This window comes from Chelonia mydas, chromosome 4, assembly GCF_015237465.2.
Source record: "Chelonia mydas isolate rCheMyd1 chromosome 4, rCheMyd1.pri.v2, whole genome shotgun sequence".
NCBI classification, from domain to species: domain Eukaryota; kingdom Metazoa; phylum Chordata; order Testudines; family Cheloniidae; genus Chelonia; species Chelonia mydas.
The window spans coordinates 1,513,072-1,535,371 of NC_057852.1; the positions used below are offsets into that span (position 1 = coordinate 1,513,072).

The 22,300-nt window shown below is 53.1% G+C and overlaps 1 protein-coding gene and 2 long non-coding RNA genes across 3 annotated transcripts in view; 2 read left to right on the forward strand and 1 right to left on the reverse strand.

The window, feature by feature from the left end:
• The window catches only part of LOC102930774 (class I histocompatibility antigen, F10 alpha chain), a 1,343,638-nt gene that overhangs the window by 1,196,142 nt on the left and 125,196 nt on the right, over positions 1 to 22,300 (forward strand). The window lies entirely within an intron of this gene.
• The window catches only part of LOC119566052, a 302,951-nt gene that overhangs the window by 200,800 nt on the left and 79,851 nt on the right, over positions 1 to 22,300 (reverse strand). The gene's annotated exons all lie outside the window — the stretch shown is intronic.
• On the forward strand, positions 9,425 to 10,656 carry LOC119566050. The gene is made up of 2 exons (XR_005225030.2): positions 9,425 to 9,955; positions 10,274 to 10,656. It is a non-coding gene; the product is annotated as an uncharacterized LOC119566050 (long non-coding RNA).

Here is a 22,300-nt window from a genome sequence, read left to right on the forward strand (position 1 = left end):
CCCCCCTTCTGCCCCCCGCCCCCACTGGTCGCTGCCCCCCAACCCCGGGGAGCTGCCACAGCTTCCCTCTGCCCGGGGCAGGGACTCGCAGCCCCCACTGGGAGCAGCCTGGGCCCCCCTGCCCTGCACAGGCTGCACCGGGAGCAGCTCCCTGGGGGGCAGGTCTCCCCTTCTCCCCGCGGGGGCACTGCCAGACCCCCCGTCCCCGCTGGGGCCCCCCACCTGAGATGCCCAAAGACCGACCCACAGCCATGGCCGGCTGCCACCCCACTGCCCCTCCCCACCAGTCCCCAGGCCCCAGTGTGGCCGAGCCCCTCCACAGTCCCCCCCGACTGTCCTCCTCGCCCCAAGCCAGGCTGCAGCCGCCCCACCCCACAGACCCCTCCCTTCCCTACAGCCCTCCACAGCCATGCTGTGTCCCCCTGGGGGCGGCCATGGTGCTGCCCCTCCCAACCTAACAGCCACAGCCATGCCATTGACCCTAGTCCCTGATCCAAGTCCCCTATAGCCACTCCCTCCCCCACATCCCTCCCAGACCCAGTCCCCATCCCTACAACCCAATCGCCCCCTGTCCACAACCCCCCTTTCCTCCTCCCACAGCACAAATCCATCCCCTACCCTCCCACAGCTCGCACCACACAGACCCCTCCGCCTCCCAGCTGGGCCCCCCTCCCCACCCCCCGCCACCCCACCCACCCCGTCAGACACCCGCCCCCGCTGGTGCACCAGGGTTTCCCCAAGACCCACCAACAGCTGTGAATGGTGTGGAGGAGAAGGTGTTGGTATTTGGTTGTGTATTGGTATTATGTGTATGTGTCGAGGCTTGTCGGGGCTTTGTGCTGGGGGAGAAGCTGAGCCCTGATTCGGGGCCGGGGCTTCTCTGACTCGGGGTCCTATGAAGGGAGCCAGCCAGTCAGGCCGTGGCACAGGAGCCAGCAAACAGGGCTGTAAACAGGGGAGTCTGAGGGGGAGTTTGTCTTGTGGTGCTTGTTTGGGGTTTGTTGTTGCTGTGGGGGGTGGGGTTTGGGTGTGGTTTGTGTTTCCCAGGTGAACAGGATTTAGGTGGGAAGGCGATGACAGACACAGAGGCAGCAGTGGGCGTGACTCATGTCGTGGAAGACACAATGGAGATGACTGGCTGTGGAAGCTGCCGTATGTCCATGATCCTGGAGGGGGGACCTGGTAAGAGTTTTGTCTGCATGAAATGCCGTCTGCTCGAGCTGATGGAGGAGAAGATCTGAGGTTTGGAGATGCAGGTGGAAAGTCTGGTTGAGTTTAGAAAGGGGTTTGAGCAGATGATGGAGCAAAGACATGAGGTATCTGAAGGGAAAAGCTCAGACTTGCAGATGGAAGCAGGACTGAGGAATTCTGAGGGGAGACAGCTGGGTGAGGGAAGTGGTCAGTGGAAGCATGTGACTAAAAAAACCAGACAGAGGAAAAGACGGGCTAGTGAAGGAGAAATAGAGCTCAGGAATCGGTTTTGAGAGTTGGAAAATGAAGAAGGGGCTCAACAGGTAGTCACTGAAGGTGGAGGGGCAAGGAAGAAGAGAAGGGCGGCTAGTCCTATAGGAAAAGGGGAAGAGTCAATGGAGACTACACCAAATATGAGCCCCAGGAGGATACAGGATGGGTTGAAGAGGATTACAAGGGAGAGTAGGAATGGAAAGAACTTGCAGCCAGAGGGAACAGGGGATAGACTGGAGAATAGCACCGTCACCAGGGAAAGGCAGGGCTACGTGATCGGGGACTCTTTACTGAGAAGACTAGACAGGCCTGTAACCAGAGCTGATCCAGAGAATAGAAGGGTGTGCTGTCTTCCACGTGCTAAGATACGGAATGTAGATCTGAGGTTGAAAAGGATCCTAAAGGGAGCGGGAAAGAACCCCCTAATTATCCTTCATGTGGGAACAAATGATACGGCTAGATTCTCGCTGGAAAGGATTAAGGGAGACTGTGCTAGGCTGGGGAAGACGCTTAAGGAAATGGAGGCTCAGGTGATCTGTAGTGGGATTTTGCCTGTTCCTGGAGAAGGGCAACAAAGGCGTGACAAGATTATGACTGTCAACAGATGGCTCAGGCAGTGGTGCTAGAAGGAGGGCTTTGGGATGTCTGGCCACTGGGAGACATTCCTGGACAGAGGACAGTTCTCTCGGGATGGACTTCATCTGAGTAGGGAAGGAAATAGACTTCTAGGATAGAGGCTGGCACAACTGATTAAGAGAGCTTTAAACTAGGAATCTGGGGGAGATGGTTGGTTGGGAGATGTCCAGGTAATCTCCACGTCGGATTTTAGCCTTGAGAGGGAAGAAAACAAAGTAAGAAAGGATACAGCCGTGGGTAGGAGAATGGCTATAAGGAGGAAGGGCAGTGTGGACACCAGTCTAATATTTTCTACTGGCTGTAGAATGACCGTGCCTCATTGGGTAAAGAACGTGAGCGAGGCCAAACAGCAAAAATGAAGATGTTTGTACACTAATGCAAGGAGCCTAGGTAACAAAATGGAGGAACTAGAGCTACTGGTGCAGGAAGTGAAACCAGATATTCTAGGGATAACAGAAACAGGGTGGAATAGTCGTCATGACTGGACTACGGGTATTGAAGGGTATGTGCTGTTTAGGAAAGACCAAAATAAAGGTAAAGGTGGTGGAGTAGCATTGTCTATCAATGAGGAGGTAGACTGTAAAGCAATTCGAAGCAATGGAATGGATAAGACAGAGTCCGTCTGGGCAAAAATGACATTGGGGAAGAAAACTACTCAAGCCTCCCCTGGGATAGTGCTTGGAGTGTGCTAGAGACCGCCGGGATCTAATGTGGATATGGATCGAGCCCTCTTTAATGTTGTTAATGAAGTAAATACAAATGGAAACTGTGTGATCATGGGAGACGTTAACTTCCCAGATCTAGACTGGAGGACGAGTGCTAGTAATAATAATCGGGCTCAGAAGTTCCTAGATGCTGTTAGATGGATTCCTTCATCAAGTAGTTGCTGAACCGACAAGAGGGGGTGCCATTCTAGATTTGGTTTTGGTGAGAAGTGAGGACCTCCTAGAAGAAATGGTTGGAGGGGACAATCTTGGTTCGAGCGATCATGAGCTAATTCAGTTCAAACTGAACGGAAGGATCAACAAAAAATAAATCTGCAACTAGGGTTTTTGATTTCAAAAGGGCTGACTTTGAAAAATGAAGGAAATGAGTTAGGCAAGTGGATTGGACTGAAGAACTTTAGGGATCTAAAGGCAGAGGAGGCCTGGGATTACTTTAAATCAAAGCTGCAGAAGCTATCAGAAGCCTGCATCCCAAGAAAGGGGGAAAAATTCATAGGCAGGAGTTGTAGACCAAGCTGGATGAGCAAGCATCTCGGAGAGGTGATTAAGAAAAAGGAGAAAGCATATAGGGAGTGGAAGATGGGAGGGATCAGCAAGGAAAGCTACCTTCCTGAGGTCAGAACATGAAGGGATAAAGTGAGAAGGACCTTGCAAAGAGAATTAAAACCAATCGTAAAAGGTTCTATAGCCATGTCAATAAGAAGAAAACCAAGAAAGAAGAAGTGGGACCGCTAAGCACTGAGGATGGAGTGGATGTCAAGGATAATCTAGGCATGGCCCAACATCGAAACAAATACTTTGCCTCACTCTTTAATAAGGCTAATGAGGATCTTAGGGATAATGGTAGCATGACAAATGGGAAGGAGGAGATGGAGGTAGATATTACCATATCTGAGGTAGAAGCGAAACTCGAACAGCTTAATGGGACTAAATCAGGGGGCCCAGATAATCTTCATCCAAGAATATTAAAGGAACCGGCACATGAAATTGCAAGCCCATTAGCAAGAATTTGTAATGAATCTGTCTACTCAGCGGTTGTACCGTTTGATTGGAGAATTGCGAACATAGTTGCTATTTTTAAGAAAGGGCGGAAAAAAAGTGATCCGGGTAACTACAGGCCTGTTAGTTCGACATCTGTAGTATGCAAGGTCTTGGAAAAAAAATTGAAGGAGAAAGTAGTTAAGGACATTGAGGTCAATGGTAAATGGGACAAAATACAAGATGGTTTTACAAAAGGTACATCATGCCAAACCAACCTGATGTCCTTCTTTGAGAAAGTAACAGATTTTTTAGACAAAGGAAACGCAGTGGATCTAATTGACCTAGATTTCAGGAAGGCGTTTGATATGGTGCCACATGGGGAATTATTAGTTAAACTGGCAAAGATGGGGATCAATATGAAAATTGAAAGATGGGTAGGGAAATGGTTAACAGGGAGATTATAGCGGGTCCTGCTGAAAGGTGAACTGTCAGGCTGGAGGGAGGTTACCAGTGGAGTTCCTCAGGGATCAATCTTTGGGACCAATCTTATTTCATCTCCCTCCCTCAGCTCAGTGATGGCCTGAATTGCCCCTTCTCCCGGCAGAGCCAGAGGATTGGAAGCAGCAACATCAAACCCCTGTGTGGCTCGCAGGAATGAACACAAACACGCCCTTGTAGCTGGACAGATGGTTAGTTTTACCCCTGGGATACTACAAGGCTGAAGAGAAAGGTGGTGGCCCCACATCTAAGGAATGAAACACAACACAGTCATCATCGTTCTGCCCATCCTTGCCCCTTTATACTTCTACTGTCTCACTCCCACCACCGTCGCCCTCTGTGGATTCAGTGAGAGTGCCACCCTCAGTGCTTCCTACAACACACAGACTCACACACACATCTTGCAAGGAAAACCTCACCACGGAGTCACATGCACCTGTTGCTTCCCTGCACCCCTGCTCTCCAGAATCCAATCCCAAGGAAAGCTTGTCGGGCCCAGAGCTGGCAGGGCGTCCGGTGCTGGAGTATTGAAACTACCGTGATGGCACTCAGAGGAAAGATGCTGAGAGAGTGCAAGTTAAGAATTGGCCGGTCAGGTTTCCAGTCCCCTCACGGGTCATTCCCTCACTCGAGCAAAGGGGCACATCTCAATTCTCCGCTGGCTCAGTCGAGCTGCACCATTCTTGTTTCCTCTCAGTCAGGTTTGAGGCCTGGTTTGCACCCTGTCTTTGAGAAGACAGCCAGAAACTACTCTCTGAAATAGCAAATGCAGGAGGACGTGTTATCGTTCCTGCCCCAACACAGACAGACAAAGAGAGAACTGCTCTCGCTTTGAGGGTGGGACTCCCTGCCCTTGGCCCAAGACGAGCACCTCTCTTTCACCTTGGTCGCTCCTTCAGCTTTTCTTTCAACAGGGAGCCCGAGAGCTCAGGTGCTGGAGCGCTGCGTTTGTCAGTGAAGCTCGGTGAGCTCCAATGTCACTCGGCTCTTCTCCCAGCAAGTCAAAACACAGGAAGGATTTCCTCCTTTGACAATACTGGGGTTGTCTGAGGGTGTGTCCACACTGCACACTGAGCCTGTCTGTATGTGGCCTGGGCTTGCTGACTTGTGTTGCCAAGCTGGTGTTTGAGCATCCAGACTGCAGGGGAAACTCAGGCCTCACACTGTGTCTATCCTACCACAGTAAATTGTCCTAAGTTACGCTGCTCCCGCTGCATGAATAACAGAGCTGGATTTGACGTCGCTTCGGTCGACTTACTGCTGTGTCTACACTGGGCTGGGTCGACGGGAGAATGCTCTTCGGTCAACTTACCTTCCTCCTGCCATTCCCGGCGTAGTCCCAAAGGCGACCGGGGAGCGCTCTGCTGTCAATTTAGTGGGTCTTCACTAGACCCCCACGACATCAACCCCCAGTGGATCCACCGCAGCAAACAGAGCCTCCCGACCGTGCTGCCCCATCCACACGGCACGACTTAGACCCGAGTGGGAAATTCAGCTCCTGTGGGGTGTGTCACCCTCATCCGCTGAAGATGCTCCCCGAGTCTCCAGGGATTCCTGCCCTAACTGCTCTCCAGCCGGTTTGTGTCCATACGCTCCCCGCGGGGAGGCTGTGAGTGGCCTGGTTACAAGCGCTGGTCGCTCAGGCCTGGCAGGGAAGGGAAGCTCCGGGCAGCACTGACAGTCTGGAGATCCCTCCGGGGAAGCACAGGCGGTGGGTGGAACAGGCGGGGAGGCGAAGCTGCGGGGTCCTGCGGACGCCCTGAAACCAGCTCACAGACCCCCGGGGGTCACGCTGCCCTACACGCTGTTGCAGTAATGTTTGTACAAGGTGTGACGCTGGAAGAGCAGCTTGTGTCAGAGTGTGTTCAGGCCAACGGATGTGTGTGTTAGTAGAGATCAAAGCGACTGTTCAATGTGCAACTGTATTGGGTGTTTAAACCTCCTGAAAACTCGTGGAATGTTGTTTGCACTGTTTTCACGTCTCTGTGTCCTGTTACGCTGGAATAGCAAAGAGTTGCCTTGTGTAGACCCCTGTCACTAAATAACCCCTCAAAGGAGAATGAAGGTGTGTGGGATGCAAATGGAGAAAAGGTTCATTTCCAAAGAAGGGGTGGTAAGAAGCAGGATTCCTGGGCGGGGGGCAGGAGGGTGTGGTTTGCACTGTTGTTGCCCAGGGTGGGAATGGGGAACTGGGCTCTGGCTTAAAGCGGTGTCAGGCTTCGAGGGGCTGGGTTCAGAGCTGGAGGTTGGGGTTGGGGTGAGGGTTGGGCTCCAGTTTTGGTTCAGGGGTTGTGAGTTGGGGGGCAGGTTATGGGGTCAGGGTTCCAGTGGGATTTAGATTTGGGGGGAGGGTTTGGCCAGCAGCAGCATAGAAGTGCGGGTGGCAATGGGGTGCCAGCCAATAGTGATAAGTCGGGGGTCTTTTAGGTCGTTTTAGTGTCAGTAGCACCCTGGGGAGGGGGTAGGGTCATGTTTACGACAGGGGGCTAAAGTGTTGGGGAAGCGGGTGGCAAGTTGAGCCATCCCACTTCGCACTTCCCACACGGACACGCACAATACGTCGAAGGTGCGGACGCACACACGTCACACACACACGATGACACAAAACGGCACACAACACGACATACAAAATTAACACACGACACAGTCACACACACAACACAACACGGAAAGCATCACACACAAAACATCATACACATGACCCACAACATTTCACACACACAAACACACTCAACACAACACGACCCACAACATGTCACACTCAACACAACACGACCCACAACATGTTACACACACACACTCAACACAACACGACCCACAACACGTCACACTCACACACTCAACACGACACACATGTCTCACACTCAACATGACCCACAACACATCTCACACACACTCAACGACACACAGCCCGTTGCACATATGTCGCACACACACAACGTCACACACACAGTTTGTTGCATGTCGCACGTATCACGTCATGCACATGTCACACTGCACACATGCATACGCACAACACGTCATGCGCACGCACAAACTACATGTCACACACACACGACGCACACAACACGACACATGACACAAAATGGCACACGATACAAAATAGCACACATGACATTGAGACACACACAACACTGAGACACACACACACGACACTGACATGTTGCACGTGGAACACGCAGCACGTCGCACACACAGCACGTCGCACGTCACGCACAACACGTCGCACTTTAAAGGTCACACGCACAACACGTATCACACAGGACTTCGAGTGTTGCTCGTGCATCGCACGTCGCAGGTTGTAGACCGCACGTTGCATGTTATACACACAACACATCGCACACAGCCTGTCGCACGTTGTAGACAGCACGTCACATGTCGCACACACAACACATTGTGCGTCGCAGGCACGTTGCACATCGCGCGTCGCACGTAAACAGCACGTCAGGCGTACACTGCATGTCGCACACGCACAACACGTCGCACGCGTGCAGAACACGACACACACACAAATCACACACAACACTGACACACAACACGTCACACACTGAACAAAACACTCAAGACAACACACACACAACCATATCTCACACACACGACACCACATGACACACACGTCTCACACACAGAAACACGTCTCTCACGCACTCCGACACACACACGCACGGCACACGATGTCTCTCACGCACGCCCACACACACACACACGACACATGATGTCGCACACACACCGACACACAAACACACGCCGACACACGACGTCTCTCACACATGACGTCACACACACACACGCCGACACACACAGACCACACACACATGCCGACACACGACGTCTCTCACAGACGCCATCACAAACACACACGCCGACACGACGTCTCACACACACACCGACACACACAGACCACACACATGCCGACACACGACACTGACACACATGAAACCGATACAGACGACACACACGACACTGACACACACAACACCAACTCACACACACGACGTCTCACACATGACACCGACACACACAACACATGACGTCTCACACACACGACGTCTTACACACGACACCGACACAACACGACACATGACGTCTCACACACACATGACACTGAGACACATGACACCGACACACACCACAGATGACTGACACACACACACAAGACACACAACGTCTCACACACACACATGACATCTCATGCACACACACACACAGTTCACTCACAAATGCCCACACACCACACTCCCACACACGCCCACACAACACACACCCACACACGCCCACACAACACACGCAGAACACACGCCCACACACACGACACACACCCACACACACACAACACATGCCCACACACACAACACATGACATGACACACACCCACACACACACCGTACATGACAGGACATGCCCACACACACACACAAAACACACAACACAACACACAGCCCACGCCCGAAGACACACACCAAACACCATACACAACACACACACACTGACACACACACCCGCCGACTCACGACGTCTCACACACAGAGAGATGGCACACACACTGACACACACGACTTCTCACACACATGATGTCTCGCACGCCCACTGACACCGACACCAAGACACACGACGTCTCACATACACACACACACGACATCTCACTGCACACGCACACACAGTTCTCTCACATACGCCCACACACCACACTCCCACACACGCCCACACAACACACACCCACACACGCCCAAACAACACACGCAGAACACACGCCCACACACGACACACGCCCACACACACACGACACATGCCCACACACACAACACACGACATGACACACGCCCACACACACGACACACACCCACACACACACAACACATGCCCACACACACAACACATGACATGACACACACCCACACACACACCGTACACGACAGGACACGCCCACACACACACACAAAACACACAACACACAACACAACACACGCCCACACCCAAAGACACACACCACACAGCATACACACCACACACCCACTGACACACACACCCGCCGACTCACGATGTCTCACACACAGAGAGATGGCACACACACTGACACACACGACTTCTCACACACAAACGTCTCACACGCCCACGACACCGACACCGAGACACACGACGTCTCACATACTCACACACGACGTCTCACACACACACGACACAACATACGACACGTCACACGACACACAAGACGGCAGACGACACGACACCGAAATCACACACGACACCGACACGCGACACACACACAAGACGGCAGAGGACACGACACCGAAATCACAACGCTCGAGACGACCCCCAGCGGGTGCGAGAGCGGAGCGGGGACGGGCGGGGTGAACTCGGTCTCTGGGCGGCGCGTGGGGCCGGTGTGGACGGGAGGGAAGAGGGCGGCAGGGCCGAGGGCGAGATGTGGGAGAGGCAAACAGAGGAGCCTACGAGACGTTGCCGACTGAGATGGTCACTTCCTTGTTTTTTCCCCTTGTGCTGGGTTTAGTACCAAGGAAAAAGAAGTCAAGCCTCAGAGTCTCCTGCCCTCATGCGACGGAAAGTGAGTGAGAGCAGCGAGCCTGTGACCGTTGGTGAGGCCAGGCAAGAGGCCTCCATCTGGGAGCCGAGCAATCGCCAGTCTCGGTGAGGTAAGTGTCTGGTTTGGTGAGGACTCTGCTCACGCCCCACCTGAGTCCGGGTAGGGAAGCCCCGTAAATTAGGGTTCGGTTTGTAAGAAAAGGTTCCTGATCAGCTGTGGTTACGAGGGAGAAAAGGTCCCATTTTCAGAGGCTGCTCGTTTCTCTGGTCAGGAACGGTGTCTTCTCCGCAGCTGAAGGTTGGATCCAAGAGGATGACTCCAGGTGGTGAGTGGCTTGCCCTGCTCTCATGTTTCTCTGTCTTCTCTCGTGTGTTCGCCAACTCTCTCTCTCTCTTCTCTCCTCTGCTCTCCTGGTGCATTCCCACAGGTGAGGTCTCGGGAGCCATGGAAAAGTCGGAGCGGACGAAAATCATGCAGGGCAGTAGAAAGGCTGCTGAAAGTACCTGAAGAGACAAAGGAAATGAGAAGGGGGAAGTCCAGACTAAGACAGGAGTCTAGTCTGTAAAGAGAAACAACGGGAAGTCTAAGCTACAGAAACTCTTCAAGTTGCCGAAAGACATTTAGGATGGGAAATAACTTCTTGAATCCAGTCTCTTTAAGATCTTAGGCTTAGTATGCGTGTGTATTTGTATTTGCTTAGTAATCTGCCTTCTTCTGTTTGCTATCCCTTATAATCACTGAAAATCTACCTTTTCTAGTGAAACTATTTTTTGTTTATTATTAGTATTAAACTGAGTTTGTGCAACTGGTGCTCCGTGAGGAAATGCTTTGTGTGTTACTCCAAGGGGCTGCCCGGTGTCACTCTTCCTCCATGAGGGAAATGATCTGAGCATGACCTGAATTGGCCACCCACTGTCACTGTTGGTCCATGAGGGAAATTGTTAGTTCATTACCCTGACTGGCCGCGCAGTGTCACTGTTGGTCCAGGAGGGAAATTGTTGGTGCATTACCCTGAGTGGTGTGAAGGAAAAGTTAGCATCTGTGACTCTGTTTTGGTTTGGGGCCCACCATTGTCTAAAAGCAAGCACATCATGCACCAGGAGGAGTGTCTCTTAGATACTGCGTTCCTGTGAAAATCCTCCGCCCCCCCCGCCCTTGTCTCCAGCCTGTTTTATCTCCCGGTTTCTGTTCTTTATCTGTTCCTAACTCCGTGCCTCCTGGCCTTGATGTGGGCCTCCCATCCTGATAAGAAAAGTTACTGGTGCATTGCTTTAGGACCATGTAATGTAGTTGAAGTCATGGTTTAGCGCGGGGAATGTACCAAGCAGGGATAGGTGGTAGGTAAGGGAAGGGTTTGTCTATTTGCTAAGGTTTCCGATGCACGAGGGCAACGTGCTTTGCTAAAAGGTCTATAATCTTTGTATAACCTGCATGCGGGGTCCCCTCCTGATGAGCAGGGGGGCACCACGCTCGAGCGTAATAAACTTAGTATTTTTGGGAACCCTGCCGTTGTGGACTTCGTTCGTGTGCCTCAGCCTAGACTCGACCTGTGCGGGACCAATCGGGTATCATTAGCAGCAGTTCCTGTGCGTGACCTATCGGGTATAATTCGCAGCAGCTTGTGTGCGTGACCTGTCAGGTATAATTCGTAAGAATGGCCACCCACTGTCACTGTTGCTCTGTGAGGGAAATGGTTTGTGCATTATCTGGATTGGCCACCTGGTGTCACTGTTGCTCCATGATGGAAATGGTTTGTGCATTACCCTGAGCGGCCATCCGGTGTCGCTGTTCCTGTAGGAGGGAAATGATTTGTGCACGATTTGAATTCGCCACCCAGTGGCGCTGTTGCTCCGTGAGGGAAATGGTTTGTGCAGTACCCTGAGGGGCCACCCGGGGTCACTGTTGCTCCATGAGGAAATGGTTTGTGCATGACCTGAATTGGCCACACACATCACTGTTGCTCGGGGCGGGGGAGGGTTGTTTGTGTGTTACTCCTGAGTGGCCACGTTGTGTCACTCTTCCTCCATGAGGGGAATGCTTTGTGCATTACCCTGTGTGGCCACCCAAGACAACACACACATCACACACAAAACATCACACACACAAAACACGACAGACGACACTGACACACACACACACACAACACGACACCGACACACAGAGAGAGAACATGTCACACATACAGAAACACGTCTCTCACACACACACAACACAGGACACCGACACACAAACATGACACACAAATAAAATGACACACAAAACAGCACACAACACGACACACAAAAATCACAAAGAACACACGACACCGACACATACACACACACACACACACACACACGAGACGAGGCACAAAACGGCAGACAACGTGACACAGAAATCACACATGACACCGACACACACACACACACGACGAGGCACAAAACAGCAGACAACGTGACAAAGAAATCACACACAACACCGACACACACACACACACACAGACACGAGACGAGGCACAAAACGGCAGACAACGTGACACAGAAATCACACACGACACCGACACACACACACACACACTAGACGACTCATAAAACGGCAGAAAACGTGACACAGAAATCACACACACCGACACACACACACACACACGAGATGACGCACAAAACGGCAGACAACATGACACAGAAATCACACGACACCGACACCCACACACAATATGACACACAACACCTCACATGACACACAAAACGGCACACGTGACACACACACACAACACGATGCACAAAACATCGCACACAAAATATCACACACCCACACACAACACGACACAAACACAGATAACATGACACACGACACCGACACACGACACACAAAACAGCACACGACACGAGACACAAAAATCTCACACAACACATGACACCGACACACACAACATGCACACAAAACGGCACACAACACGGCACACACCGTCACATGCACACAACACGGCATACAACAGGGCACACACACACTCAACATGGACCACAACACACACACATAAACACGTCTCATACACACAAAACGACACACAAGTCACACACACAACACGTCACACGACACATGCAACACGACACACACAACCCGTCACACAGCAGAAGGTTTCATCGAGGAGGAGGATGTCCCGGAGTCCCCGGGCGATGCTCTGGAACTGCTCCCCAGGAAGCCAGGCAGGACTCTGGGGAAGTCTCCTCTCGGGGAGCAGCCTGTCTGCAGGACACACAGCTCCCCCGGCTCCACCTTCCTGGCTCTGACCTCGGAGCCTTCAGCCTCCTCTGCCCCTCCCTGCGCTTCCCACAGCCAGTCCGCCCAGGCGGGGTCCTGGGGAAGCCAGAGGGTCCTGCCCCCCAACTCCGCAGTCAGACGGGACTCTCAGCCAGCCAGGAAAACAGAGCTTTATTAGACGACAGGGACATGGTCTAACACAGAGCTTGTAGGTGCAGAGAACAGGACCCCTCAGCCGGGTCCATTTTGGGGGGCAGTGAGCCAGACAACCCCGTCTGCCCTTCACTCCATGTCTCCAGCCAGCCCCCAACTGAAACTCCCCCCAGCCCCTCCTCCTCTGGGCTTTGTCCCTGTCCCCGGCCAGGAGGGCACCTGATTCCTTTGTTCTCCAACCCTTTAGCTCTCACCTTGCAGGGGGGAAGGGCCCAGGGCATCAGGTGCCAGGAAAGAGGGTGTCGGCCATTCTCTGTGTCCAGACCCCTGCACACACCTGCCCTCCAGAGCTCTGCAACGATCATACACCCTTACCCCACCACCTAGATCCTTAAGAACTGCCTAGGGGAAACTGAGGCACCCCCACACGATTCAGAGGAAACATGAAGTCCCGCTTCATCACAGATGACTCCAGGAGGTGAGTTGCTTGCTATCCTACCATGTTTTTCTCTGTCTCTCCTCTAGTATGTTGGCCATCACACACACTCTGTCTCTGTCTCTGTCTCTCTCTCTGTCCTTGCCTTTCCCTGTGCTGTCTCCCTTCACAGGACACGGGCAGGCACGCTAGGTGTGCATCCCCGCAGGCTATGTCTCGGAAGCCAAGAAGCAGTAGGAGGGGACGAAAATCATGCAGGGCAGTGGGTGCGAGAGTGGAGCGGTGACTGTCGGTGTTAACTCCGTCTCTGTTCCTCGAGTGGGGCCGATGTGGATGGGATGAAAGAGTGAGGCAGGGCTGAGGGCAAGATTTCCAGCACCCATCGAGCTTTGTGGAGTGATGGCTCATGCTTGGCTTTTGCAGCTGCTTTCGCAGAGGAATTGCCCAGGAGCCCCAGCCGGAGGAGAATACGGCAGGAGGGGACCTGTGTGTGTCCGTCTGCCGACAGTGGCCAGGGCCAGGTGCCCCAGAGGGAATGAACAGACAGGAATCATGCCGGGATCCATCCCTTGTCGCCCCATCCCCAGCTTCTGACAAACAGAGGTTAGGGACACCATCCCTGCCCATCCTGGCTAATCCCCATCGATGGAGTCTTGTTGTGTGTGTTTGTGTATGTGTGACGTGTGTAGCGTTTTCTGTCTGTGTGACATGGTGTGTGTCATGTTGTGCGTGTGTGAGACATGTTTGTGAGTGTGACGTGCGACGTGCTGTGCGTGCGTGCGACGCGCAACGTTTTGTGTGTGTGAAGTGCGATGTGCTGTGTGTATGACGTATGATGGAGTCTTGTGTTCAGTGTGTCTGTGTGTTGAGTTTTGTGCCGTTTTGTGTGTGTTGTGTGGTTGTGGTGTCATGAGACGTGTTGTGTGTATGTCGTGTGTGTCGCACACACAGACACAACACATCGCACACCACACGCACAACACGTCGTGTGTAGCACGTCGCACACATGTCGCACGCACACACACAGCACGTTGCACATCACACGCACAACATGTCGCATGTAGCACGCACACATACAAAACGCATACATACAAGACATTGCACGTCGCATGAACACACACAACACGTCGCCTGTCGCACGATGCACATCGCACATAGCGCGGCCACATACAACACGTCAAACATCGCACTCACAACACGTCGCATGTCGAACGTCATACACACAGCACATCGCACTTCACACACACAAAACCTTGCGCGTCGCATGCACGCACAGCACGTCGCACGTCACACTCACAAACATGTCTCACACACGCACAACATGACACACACCATGTCACACAGACAGAAAACACTACACACGTCACACATACACAAACACACACAACACAACACACAACATGTCACATACACATACACAGTACAAAACACAAAAAAGCACACAACACAACACAAGCACACAACCTGACACACAACACATCACAGACACACACACAGACACACACACACACACACCACGTCACACACACTCAACACAACACTCTAGACGACACACAACACACACAGAATGTGACACACAACACGTCACACACACACAACACATCACACAAAACGTCACACAAACACAGACAAGACGACACACAACATGACACACACACACTACATCACACAAAACACGTAACATGACACCACACACACAACACCATACACACACTGAACACGACACACAAAACGGACCACAACACAACACACACACCGTCACACACAACACATCACACATACACACCACACCACAAACACACACACAGCACGTCACACACACACAACACTACACAAAACATGTCTCACACACCCACACCCACAGACCACGTCACGTCACCACAAACACACAACCAAACACAATCCGTACAACACTCTAGACGACACACAACACACACGACACACAACCCGTCACACACACACACATAACACAACACACACAACATGTCACACACAACACGTCACACAGACAGACAAACACACACATGACACAGAACGTGTCACACACATACACCACCACACGTCACATGACACCACAAACACACCACACAGAAACACAACACGTCACACACACGCAGAAATACACAACACGACACAGAACACGTCACACAGATAGACACAAACACATACAACATGACACACGACACACACACACAACATGACACAAAACACATCACACACACACACGTCACATGACACCACAAACACAACATCACACACACTCAACACGGCAAACAAGAAGACATGCACATGTGAAGTGTGAGGTGCAACGTCTTCTGTTTACGTGTGCGACGTGCAACGTGCTATGTGTTGTGTGTGCGACGTGCAATGTTTTGTGTGTGTGATGTGCGACGCAGGACGTGTTGTGTGTGTGACGTGCGATGTGCTCTGGGTGGGGTCTGTGTGTGTTTCTGCACAAGCTGATTGCGATGTCCCGGAGGCCAACAGCAAAGAGGGTTCGGCGTCAGCTTTCTTGCCCTGCCGTCAGTCTGCCACCTGGCTGGGGTGACAGCGGCTGGGGACCCCAGGAGCTGCTGAGAGACGCGGAGGATCCCTCGGAAGGGAGAAGACGACGTGAGAATCAGACTCTTCCAGCAACGAGCCACATTTGCCCAGTGCTGACGCTGTCAGGCCTCCCAATTTTGGGCCAGAAACCAACAGCCAAATCGAGCTGGAAAATTGAACCACTTGCAAATGGCCCTTCTAGCGTCTCACCAGGCCGTAGGCGACCGTCTGGGGGTGAGCTGTGGGCTCCCGAGAGGTAGAATCCAGGGCCTGCCTCTTCGCTTCCCACGGCCAGGTATTTTCAGCCCCCAACAATTAGGGGAAGAACAGGGAGATGAAAAGCCAAAGAAAGTTTCAAGAGTTCTCCTTCCTGGCTGAGCTGGCTGCGCTGCCCAGGTCACGGATGGTCATTCTGGGGAGGGATGTGGGTCTGGTCCACTTTGAAGGCGGTTGATCTGGGGAAGGATGTGGGTCTCAGATATCTGGAGGATTGGCCCAGAGCCCAGTCTTGTGGGGGCACAGCTGGTGGTCCTCATCCTCCTCTGTCTGCCTCTCTTCTGCCAGAGAAGGCAAGCCAGGCGAGTACCAATAATGATGCTGTCAATAAAATGGAATCAAGTTGTGGATGTTTTTTCTTTTCAAAAATATTTTCACACTTTTCAATCTGCCCCAATTTCATCAGGCCCTGGTAGTTCCTAGGAGAAATGTGAAGGATGAGATATTGTAACTCTTCCCTCTTTGTGGGAGCAACAGCTGGCTGGGGTTTTGGCTGCTCAGGCTTTTGTTCCCTGGTTTTACCCACTGGGGTTTCTTTTGCATGTTTTCTTTCATAACGTATTTGATGTACCTGTGTGTAACTTTTTGCCCTAAGGCACCCAGCTGTACACGTTTTATCTACAATCTTTACAAGTTGAAGTTGCAGATGGAGGGGGCTCCCAGCAATGGCAGCCTTAAGGGGGTGGGCGGCTAGAAGCTGGGGACTGGATCGGGACCCCCCAACACTTACTGGTCTCTCTGCCCTGCAGTTTTAGTCCCCCCGGATTAGCCTGATTATCACAACAAAAGTTTGTTTCTCCTGCTGCTAACAGCCCACCTTCATCGATTGGTCTCGTTAAGAGTTGCTATGGCAACCCCCATTTTCTCGTCTTCTCTGTATCGATCTATCTATATCTTCCTGCTGTATTTTCCCCTGCATGCATCTGATGAAGTGGGCTTTAGCCCATGAAAGCTTATGCTCAGATAAATTGGTTCGTCTCTAAGGTGCCACAAGTCCTCCTCATTCGCTTTTCCTGACTGATTGTGCTGGGGGCTCTGCCTGGCTCCAGCGCTCCGGTCCCTCAGCTACCAAGGCCACCTGGGAACCCTGATCGATTCCAGCTTCAAGGAGTGCTGAGATCCATCTGTCTCTTTCTGTGCCTCTGTCTCTCTCTAGGAATAGCCTCCTGACCCTGCCTCCTGTGATCAGTTATAGTTTGCTAGCCCCCCACCCCACCTCCATGGGTGTTTTTGGCTTCTCCATGCACTCTGCAGCAACGCTCCTTGTACCCAAGCTAAAGATCCCTGCAGCCCCAAAAGTCCTCGGGGGTTTGCTCAGCAAGTGGGTTACGAGCAGAATGGTTGTGGGGTGAAGGTGGGGATAGGGAGGTGCTGAACCTGGGGGCAGAGGAGGGTGGCAGATTAAGGTGTTGCTCAGCCCAGCCCGCTGAGTCCAAGGACATATGAGGGGACCAGCATTAAATTGCTGTTCGATCCAGCCCACTGAGTCCCGGGACACATCAGGGGTCAGCTTGCGAGTGCTGATGACCCAGTCCTCTCTGACATGCCATGTTCATGTGTGTGTGCCTGTGTGTCTGTTCACGTTCATCAGATTTGGGGGCTGGAAGGCGTTCTTTTTGGGGAGTGTCACCCCCGCACACACCCCCACACACTCAGTGGTAGTGCAAGGGTTCAAGCAGGCGTTCTTTCTGGGGAGACTAACCCCCATTGCGCTGACCAGGAGAAGGGGGAAGTGGGAGCCTGCAGCGCCATCTAGCGGCCAAAGGAGAAATCGCCGGCTTCTGGACCTGTGTGCGCCCTTGGTTCGGTTCACATGCAAAGCTGTGTCCCGCCAGGTTGGGAAAACGGGGTTCTGCTGCACGATATCATCCTCTGGAATGACTCAACCCGACAGGACACCTCCTACGATACACTGCTACGAGTGACGCTCTCAAACAGGTCCCCACAGCTCCCCAGCCTCCCCCCACCGGGAGGCAGGTGTGAGAGGATTGTTCTCCCCAACTGACAGAGGGAGAAACAAAGGCAGAGAAAGGTGAAGGGCCTTGTCTTCCATCACACAACCTGTCGGGATAGAGTTGGGAACAGGACCCGGGTGTCCTGACTTTCAAACGTACCATCAGTCTGGAGTTTCACACACTGAATGATCAGAATAAAGGGACCTGCAATGAGCTACAGACCAACAACCATTCACACTGATTCTTCAGCAAGTGTTTTAGAAGCACGAGAACACCAGCGAGAACCAGGAACGGCTCAGAGACAATCAGCAGCGAGAAGGAGAACAATTCACCAAGCAGATGATTGGTTCTGGCTTATTTGCTGGGCCTTAAACGAGAACAACAAAGTCCTGAATCTCCTCCCTGCCACGAGACCCCCTGCTCAGCCAATCAGCGTGGAGACTCTGGCGGTGGGCTGAGGGTTCCCCAGATGGCCCAGGGATGGCTCAGGTCACCGGTGAGGATCACTCTCAGAGCACGCTTCCTGTCCCATCTCTTTGGGAGGCCTCCCACCATGAGGGCTACAGAGCAGCCCCCTCCTCGCCAGTGGAGGGAGGGAAGCAGGAAAAGGGAAACCAAAAAAGTCAAACCCCAAGGACTCGAAGGGACAAAGGCCTAGCTGGGGGAAAATTGTCCCACCTTAACCTCCTGTTTTCCGTGCCGAGAATTTGGCCAGCACCGGGCGGATCAGGCTGCCTCGGTACCAAACCTCTCTGGGGCTCTTACCTTCTCCACAGGGACGTCTGTCTTCTCGCTCAATGAGCAGTGGGAAAGGAGAAAACTCCAGAGAGGCTCCACCTCGCGCTCACATACGAGACCCTGAATTCTCTCTCAGTCCTCAAGGAGACACCTCAAGAAGGAGACTCCCTGCAGCAAAGCCCCGGGGGTCTCTGAGATCCCCCTGCCCTGCAGCCTGTCCTCCCTGGCCGTTGTCGTGGACTCTCTGTGAGGTCACCGCCTCCCAACCTCCTTTCACCAATCAGCTGAGTGCTGCAAAAGGCCCTTGTGATGTCACTGCCACCCCCACCCCTGCCCTGCAGGGCTCATGTCCTGCCCCGAGCCGGCTCCTGTGCGTGTTTGAGCTGCTCCCCCTGGGTCACCCCCACACACTCAGTGGTCGTGCAAGGGTTCAAGCAGGCCACACGTGGAACCATCAGAGGATGCTCAATGTGCCGCATTCGGTTTTGCAGAGATTTGGAGACTTGAAGGCCAGAAGAGACTGTTAGATCATCTCATCTGGCCCCCCTACACATCACAGGCCTCCTGCATGGCGCAGTAGCGAGTTTTGGACCAAAGCAGACTCCAGAAAGGCATCTCATCAAGGGATGGAGGAAGCACCACTTCCCTTGGGAGTCTGGAGGAAATTGATGCTGTGGGGGGCAGGGAATTGACCCCAAGGCCACACTTGTGAGTCTGTATCATAACACACATGCACAACAGCACTGCGCGAAGTATGTACACGTCACCTTAACTCTGATGTTTCCTAACGTTTAAAGGCCTGGTCTCCAGGGTGTTCTTTGTGCTTATAGATCTATTTTGGGGAGAGATGCAATCATTTAGTTCAGAGTGGGAGCCGTGTTAGTCTGTATCAGCAAAAAACAAAAACAAAACGAGGAGTAGTTCTGGCACCTTAGAGACTAACAAAGGTATTTGGGCACATTTGATGGTGTGGCTGATGTGATTAGGTCCGAGGATGGTGTCCCTAGACTAGATATGTGGACAGAGTTGGCAATGGGTTTGTTGCAAGGATAGGTTCCTGGGTTAGTGTTTTTGTTGTGTGGTTGCTGGTGAGTATTTGCTTCAGACTGGGGGGCTGTCTGTAGGCGAGGACTGGCCTGTCTTCCAAGATCTGTGAGATTGAGGGATTGTCCTTCAGAATAGATTGTAGATCCTTGATCCTGCCCTGGAGATCTTTTAGTTGGGGGCTGAAGGTGATGGCTGGTGGCGTTCTGTTCCTTTCTTTGTTGGGCCTGTCCTGGAGTAGGTGACTTCTGGGTATTCTTCCTTTCAGCAGGTGGGGATTGTAGTTTGAAGAATGCTTGATAGAGATCCTGGAGATGTTTGTCACTGTCTGAGGGATTGGAGCAAATGCGGTTGTATCTTAGAGCTTGGCTGTAGACAACGGATCATGTGATGTGGTCTGGATGAAAGCTGGAGGCATGTAGGTAAGCATAGCGGTCCAGGATAGGGTGGTGTTTATGTGACCATTGCTTATTAGCACTGTAGTGTCCAGGAAGTGGGTGTCTTGTGTGGCCTCTCCTTCTGCCCCTCCACCCCCACCAACATGATACAGTTCTGCGGTGACCTGGAATGCGACTTTCCACGTCTCCGACAGAAGGAATATTTCCAACACACCTCTGAACAACACACTAATCCACAGAGACCTTCCGACCAACACGACAAAAAGAAGGATTCTGCCTGAAGGTCGAAACAGCAGACTGGACTTCAACTCAAGTGCTTCAGCCGACAAGCACGGGCTGAAGTGGTCGAAAAGCAGCATCACTTGGCCCATAACCTCAGCCGTGCAGAACACAACACCGTCCACAGCCTCAGGAACAACTCTGACATCCGAATCAAAAAGGCTGACAAAGGAGGTGCTGTCGTCTTCATGAATAGGTTGGAATATGAACAAGAGGCTGCTCGGCAGCTCTCCAACTCCACATTCTCCAGCCCATTCCCCTCTGATCCCACTCAGGGTGACCAAGAGAAACTGCAGCATCTGCTCAAGAAACTCCCTGAAAAAGCACAAGAGCAAATCTGCACAGACACGCCCCTGGAACCCCGACCAGGGGTCTTCTATCTGCTACCCAAGATCCATAAACCTGGAAATCCTGGACGCCCCGTCATCTCAGGCATCTCTGGCTAGGGGTGCTGGTCGCGCAGGGCCTGAGGAGAGAGTCGACATAGCCAGATAATCCTGCTGTCAGGATGCCAATGCCTGAGATGATTTCATCGCAGTCTCTGACGAGGGGGTTCAGGCTCCAGTGCTCTGCTCTGTTTTCCCAGCCCTGTCCAGGGGGTTGTTTCCAGTTTCAGAAATGGGGCAATGTTCACACACTCCCAATGGGTCTTTGCATAAATCAGGCCCTAAGCCAGGGGCAGGCAAATTTTGGTCTGATGCCGGATCGGGTTTCAGAAATTGTACAGAGGGACAGTTAGGGGAGGCTGTGCCTCCTCAAACAGCAAGGCATGGCCCCACCCCCGCCCCATCCGACCCCCGCTTCTCACCCCCTCACGGCCGCCCCGGGCCTCCGGCCCCATCCAACCCCTGTGTTCCCTGAGGGGCCCCAGATCCCCCCTGCCCCTTAGAGCCCCCCACCACCCCATCCAACCCCCCTTCTCCTTCCTGCCTGCCCCCCAGGACCCCTTCCCCCTCCAACCACCCCTTCTCCCTGTCCTCTGACCGCCCCTGGAACTCCCACCCCCGACTGTCCCCCACCGCCCCATCCACCCCCTGCTCTGCTTCCTGACTGCCCCCTGGACCCCCTGTCCCATCCAACCACCCCTTCTCCCTGACCGCCCCGGGATCTCCTGCCCCCAATTCAACCCGGTGTTCCCCACCCTCTGACCGCCCCGACCCCATCCACCCCCCAGCCCCTGTCCCCCCAAACTCCCCTGCCCTCTATCCCACCCCTCCCTCGCTCCCTGCCCCCTAACCGTGCTGCCTGGAGCCCTGGGGGCTGGGGGCGGCTGCCCCAGGTCCGGCTGCCGGCCCGTGCCGCACAGAGCCCCAAGGCCGGCCGGGCTCGTAGCCCCACTGCCCGGAGCATGGGCCGGCGGCGCCGGGAGCGGAGGCTGCGGCGGGGGAACAGCA